This window comes from Diaphorina citri, unplaced genomic scaffold (assembly GCF_000475195.1).
Source record: "Diaphorina citri unplaced genomic scaffold, Diaci psyllid genome assembly version 1.1 scaffold15, whole genome shotgun sequence".
Classification (NCBI taxonomy): Eukaryota; Metazoa; Arthropoda; class Insecta; order Hemiptera; family Psyllidae; genus Diaphorina; species Diaphorina citri.
In genome coordinates this window covers 498,300-505,136 of record NW_007377454.1, presented here as the reverse complement: position 1 = coordinate 505,136, position 6,837 = coordinate 498,300, and positions in this window count along the sequence as shown.

Below are 6,837 nucleotides of genomic sequence, written 5' to 3'. Positions count from 1 at the left end.
GTACTGCAGCTAAGGAAATTAAAGTAATTTCTACGCACATTGTAATCCGTTTTATTCGGAGTTTATACGTCGAAGATTTTCAATACCCAGTAAAAATAAAAAACAGTTTTTGAAGTTATACCTAGTACTAGTTAATGCTTTAACACTTTATCACCATTACGAACGATGTATCGTTATACCACACTGTAAGCTGCTGAGCCGATTATTGTTAGGCCTTGATTACATACACAAGACCATTTTTTTTTTTTTATATTTTTTTTATCATTGCCAACGGTCCGTATAATGTATCAGCCAGAGTCGCACTATATGAATGATATGGTTAGTACCACGAGCCATTTGTTATAACTTATAGTTTGTGGGGGTGCAAGCTCATGCCAGTTATTCATCCATAGGCAGTTACTGAGTTATATGGTCGGCATTAATGTAATGGTTATTCTAGATCGTGTACTGGTTCAAAAGAGCTTTCCTATTACTATAAGCAAACTATTGTGTAGTTGTCAGATTGAATTAAAATACTATCTTTTCGTTCAAAATCGGCGCAGGAAGGAAATATAATGATAATAATTGAATTATATACAGGGATCGCACCGCTTGTTCTTAAGAGGCCTGGGTGCGCTTGTCCTTGTGTAGTCAGGGCTGCTTGTCGGGGGATGTGAAATACCTTATGGCCACGAAGTTCACCGAGTGTGAAGTGTTAGTTCAGGTCATTCCATTTAATTTCGGTAAGGAGGGAGGAGTCACGTTAGCTCTCAAGCTAGGGGAACGCAGGGGATTCGCGAAGTCCGCGAATCGGGTACCAACTTTAGATTTTTAAATAAGAACCCCTATTTTTTTATTGCATATTCGTTTTCTACGTTAAATTTGAAGTATAATCGACTACTCACTCGATTTTTTGCGATTCGCGGTTTTCGCGGAATTCGCGAAAAACGCGAATCACAAAAGTGCTTATAAAGTACAAGTATGACCTATCACATCTGAGTGTTTTTTGCTCCCAAATCTTATGGTCTCATTATTTTTTCGATTTGGTCCAATATTTCGCTGTTTGCGATTTGCGCGGTGTTCGCGAAATCCGCGAATCCTACATGTTTTCCAAAGGTACGTGTGTGACATATCAAATCATGCTATTTTTTACTTCTAAATCTTGTGGTGATATTATTTTTTCAATTCACTTCATTTTTGACTGTTCGCGGTGTTCGCGAAATCCGCGAACAGTCAAAAATGAAGTGAATTGAAAAAATAATATCACCACAAGATTTAGAAGTAAAAAATAGCATGATTTGATATGTCACACACGTACCTTTGGAAAACATGTAGGATTCGCGGATTTCGCGAACACCGCGCAAATCGCAAACAGCGAAATATTGGACCAAATCGAGAAAATAATGAGACCATAAGATTTGGGAGCAAAAAACACTCAGATTTGATAGGTTACACTTGTACTTTATAAGCACTTTTGTGATTCGCGTTTTCCGCGAAAACCGCGAATCGCAAAAATTCGAGTGAGTAGTCGATTATACCTAAAATTTAACGTAGAAAACGAATATGCAATAAAAAATAGGGAAAAAAAACATCGCTTCAACTTCAATAGTTATCTCTTGTGGGGCATAATGACATCGTTTTTCTTTTAATTTTTCCTTAAAAATGCTTAAAATAGGGCAAAATAAGCCAATATGCACCAATGTTAAATAGGCCATTTTTCCAAATTTTGCAAAAAAAAATAATAATAATAATAATAAAAAAAATAATGGTATTTTGCCATAGCAATATGGCATTTGCCGGTCTCTGGCAATAACAATCCAAACCAATTTAAAAAAAAAAAAAAAAAAAAAAAAATAGTATGGTGCCATGGCAATATTACATTTGTCGGTCTCTGGTGATTACTTACTATACCAATTCATGGTGCTTGGTAAAAAATAATAATAATAAAACACCCCCACAGCTTCGAGTACGGTCCAATAAGTAGGTACTTTTGAATGACCAATATTACAAGTCCAATACCTATTACAATTACCAATAAGTTAGCATATGAACAAGTTTTCTCGAAAGGAAAATGATATTTTGAAAAGATGGCAACACGTGAAAACTTGAATTTTGCTTTGATTAAAAGGAAACAATATGTATCAGTATCAGTTTTTGGGATTTTGCCATGTTGTGGTTCAATTTGAACTAGAGATACAGGGTGTAACAGAAGTCGCGCAAATTCGAAAACAATTAAAATTTCGCGCTGCAACAGCCATAGTGTGTGTATACGGATCTTAATTTTAAGAAACAGAATTTATCTCAAAAGAGAGATAATATTGTCTACTTTTTATCCATCATGTAATTAGTTTACTCTTACCCATCACAGATTTTGTACCACAGCCAAAAGTTTGAAAAAAATAAAATAATACAAAATGGCGGATATCTCCGTTATTCTGGAGATTTCGAAAGAGTGATCAGGGAACTTTTTGTAGCCCTTGACCTGTAGTATTCGCCATTTCCGGGTTGACATCGGTTAATATGCAACACCCTGTATAAATTTATTTCAGGTCGTGGGTCCACAAGAGATCAAGAAGCTTCACCCTTACATCAATGTGACAGATTTGGAAGGAGGAGTATGGGTCCCTGAGGATTGTATTGGGAATCCTCAAGTAATTGGCAGAACACTGGCCTCTCTAGCTGAAAAGGGAGGTGCTAGGTATAGAGAGCGTTCAAAAGGTCCTGGAACCCTGAATATTTTTGAAGGGCTAAAGATTTGAAGCTGAAATTTGGGGTAGTGTTTTATCTTTTAAAATTAAATTTTTACTATCTGTTGCAATGTGAAGGGCTAAAGATTTGAAGCTGAAATTTGGGGTAGTGTTTTATCTTTTAAAATTCAATTTTTACTATCTGTTGCAATGCTACTATATAATGAGAAAGTAAGAAAGAACTTACTTTTAAAGAACAAGCACAAATTCTCACGATGGTTGACTGCGGTTCAGAACGAGCGAATTAAACATGGCTAGAGACCATCACTCCGGTGTGGTGTATGGCAGACAAATCACGAACCACCCTGTATAATGAGAAAGTAAGAAAGAACTTACTTTTAAAGAACAAGCACAAATTCTCACGATGGTTGACTGCGCTTCAGAACGAGCGAATTAAACATGGCTAGAGACCATCACTCCGGTGTGGTGTATGGCAGAAAAAAAAGATGTACTTTCTTTATTCTACCATCACCATTCGGCTACAGCTCAAGGTGGTACAACAAGAGCAACAATATGAGACATGATGCCGTTTATTTCATTCCTTAATTCCCAGCCGTTTCTGAGATATAAGCGTGGTTCGCAAATCACGAACCACCCTGTATAATGAGAAAGTAAGAAAGAACTTACTTTTAAAGAACAAGCACAAATTCTCACGATGGTTGACTGCGCTTCAGAACGAGCGAATTAAACATGGCTAGAGACCATCACTCCGGTGTGGTGTATGGCAGAAAAAAAAGATGTACTTTCTTTATTCTACCATCACCATTCGGCTACAGCTCAAGGTGGTACAACAAGAGCAACAATATGAGAAAGTATAATAAATAAACTTATTATGTTCTAGGTGTTGTGGTTCTCGAGATAGAGCGATCAGTGTGTGAAATGTGAATGAGTGAATGGATCTTGTTCTTATAATATAAGATTAGTATGGCCTTTATTTTCACATTCATACAAGAACGGTAGACACTGCCCATCTATCCTGTTCAAGTTTTGAAAATCTGTTTTACTCCAATTGATGACACCAAATGTATATGCTATTGCTGGCACCGCCCATGCATTAATTGCTTGAATCTTGTTCTTGGAGTACAGTTCCGTGTTCATGATAATTTTTACACGTTTTATGAATTTTTCAGTGAATTGTTGTTTTATTTCACTTTCATTGATGTTTAAGTTTTGTTGGATACCAAGATATTTGTACGTTTTATTAGGCAATTTTTGATCGCTAAAATCTCCATAAGAAATACACAGAGTGCAGAGACTGCGGGAGAGAAAAGTTCCGCTCTCGACCAACATTTTGCGTTTCGTTTATGTTTTTAGTTTGATAACTATGCAGCTAATAGGGAGCGCGCAGCGCGACCGTATTTTTTATTTTCCACAAGTTCGGCCATGCCTTTTCCACAAGTTTGGCCATGCCTCGGGATGAACTAGCGGGATATCTTTAAAATACCATTTTTTAAAGTAGTTGCAAAATTTAGGTCGGAGCCAGGGTCGGCCCCAGGGGGCCTAACTTTAAAATCTTAAAATGAGAAGCCCCTACTTGTGATACATCATATCAAAGGCCTTAAAGAACGTAGTACTTTGGTACAAGATTGAGCTTGATCCGACAACCAGGGACGGAGTTATGGCCTATACAAATTTTCATATTTCCATGTTCTTCTGCCAATAGGGGAAGCACCAAAAATGGGAAATTCATATCGATTGGTGATTTGTGCTTCAAATAGGTCCTAGTAATGGGTCATATTGAAATTCAGACCCAAAAATGAAATTTAGACTTTCGGATAGCTGACTTAAGCTAATAAGTAATATTACTTTGATACAATAATGAACTTAAAACTAGGTTACTGAGGTTATGTACATAACACAACTTTTCATTGGGTAGCATGACCCGAGTACAGATACTCGGGGGAACATTGGGATTCATTGATAGAGGAAATTATTTATGAGGAGAATTTTTTTCGTACTTGTCATTGGGAGAATGAGTGAGTAACGCTGATTTTTTTGGGTGTTTGGTGCTGCCCCACAATGCATGATCAAGGACTTACGCATAGCATGACCCGAGTACAGATACTCGGGGGAACATTGGGATTCATTGATAGAGGAAATTATTTATGAGGAGAATTTTTTTCGTACTTGCCATTGGGAGAATGAGTGAGTAACGCTGATTTTTTTGGGTGTTTGGTGCTGCCCCACAATGCATGATCAAGGACTTACGCAGTATGTCACCCTTGGATATTTTCCCGGTCAAAGGGGAAAGTATTCAATGACCAGGCGAGAAACTTGGTTGGAAAACCTGGACACACCTTGACGGACTCGACCCCGTCATTTAGCGAATGTCAACTTCAATGTCATTTAGCGATGGTTACTATAAAATAAACATAAGTACCACTGTATTAACAATAACAACTAATTTTGCACAGCTAAAGTGCTAGATTATGAGGTTTCTTCCTCTTTAGTCTTCTGAGTAGGGATTCAACATCGAGAAGATGGACGATCTCGATGTTTTCATGTTCCTGTAGCCTTTTTTGGTGAGCTAAGGCGGCTTTTTGTATAACTTCTTTAACTGTTTCGACACACAGATCACGGTGGAGGTTGTCGTTACGTATATACCAAGGAGCATCTACTATGCTCCTAAGTACTTTGTTCTGGAATCGCTGTATGATATAAATGGTTGTCTCACAGGTACAGCCCCATAACTGAATACTGTAGGTCCAGACTGGTTTCAGGACCTGCTTGTAAACGAATAGTCTGTTTTCAATAGGGAGAGGTGAATATCTTCCAAGTAGCCAGTATAATTTCTGGAACTTCAGTTGAAGCTGTTGTCTTTTCTTTTTAACATGTTCTTTCCATTTGAGTTTCGCGTCTAGTGTCATTCCAAGGTATTTCGCCTGGTTGGAGAAAGGAATGATTGTATTGTATTTTCTTCTTCTTAATGTGGCGATTGTATTTTCTTCTTCTTCTGGTATGTCACTGGTGTAAAGCAGTTACAGGATGGGACCAAGTACACCGCCTTGTGGTACTCCAGCACATATTTCTTTTATTTCAGAGTAGGAGTCTTCTTGCTTGATTCGGAAGAAACGGTTCGAAAGGTAGGAACTTAAATTAGGTAGGTACATAGGTATTCTTTAACCACGATCGAATAAACTACGGGCTAAAAAATTCCCGGAGGGACGGACCCAGCTTGTTTTGGATTTATTTCTTTCTTAATTGTTCTTTCTACTTCCCTAATAGTTGTGCTGGGAATATTGTATTCTTTTTCATGATGAAAAATTTCTGGGAGTGGTTGTGCATCTTGAGCTGCTTGGTTGGGACTGAAGATGTTCGATAGATATTCACCGAACTCACTTGCTTTAGAACTGTTGTCTCGTATCCAATGTCCGCTTGTATACCAATCGATATGAATTTTCGATTTTTGGTGCTTCTCCTATTGGCGGGAGAATATGGAAAAATGAAAATTTGAATAGACCATAACTCCGTCCCTGGTTGTCGGATCGAGCTCAAACTTGTACCAAAGTACTACGTTTTTTAAGACCTTTGATATGCTGTATCAAAAGTAGGGGGTTCTCATTTAAGATTTTAAAGTTGGGCCCCCTGGGACCGATCCTGGCTCCGGACGAAATTTGGCGACTACTTCAAAAAATGGTATTTGAAAAGATGAAATACTACCCTAAATTTCAGCTTCTCACCTTAAGCCGTTCAAGAAATATTCAGGGGTCCCCGGACTTTAAAAACACTCTGTATATGTATGTACAGTGTACACACCTATTCCATTCTATTCGGTATTCCTTTTTTAATGCTTCACCCACCCCATTAAGAAGTGTTTACTACATGTATTACCTGTGTACTGGGTAAAAACAGCTAGACTGCAAAAAATACCTATCAAAATTTGGTCCCACAGAAAATATCCCTTATTTTATCCCACACGAAAGAATTCTAGAACGCGAAAAGAACTTTGGCAAATGATCAACTTTCTGGGAATGATAGGGTTAGGTAGTACATATCAAGATCTTTCACAAATGATCAACTTTTTGTGTGTTATTGGTTCAATTCAATTCAATTCAATTTATTTTTATTGTACATAATATGACATTAAAAATACATTTCAATGAATACAATT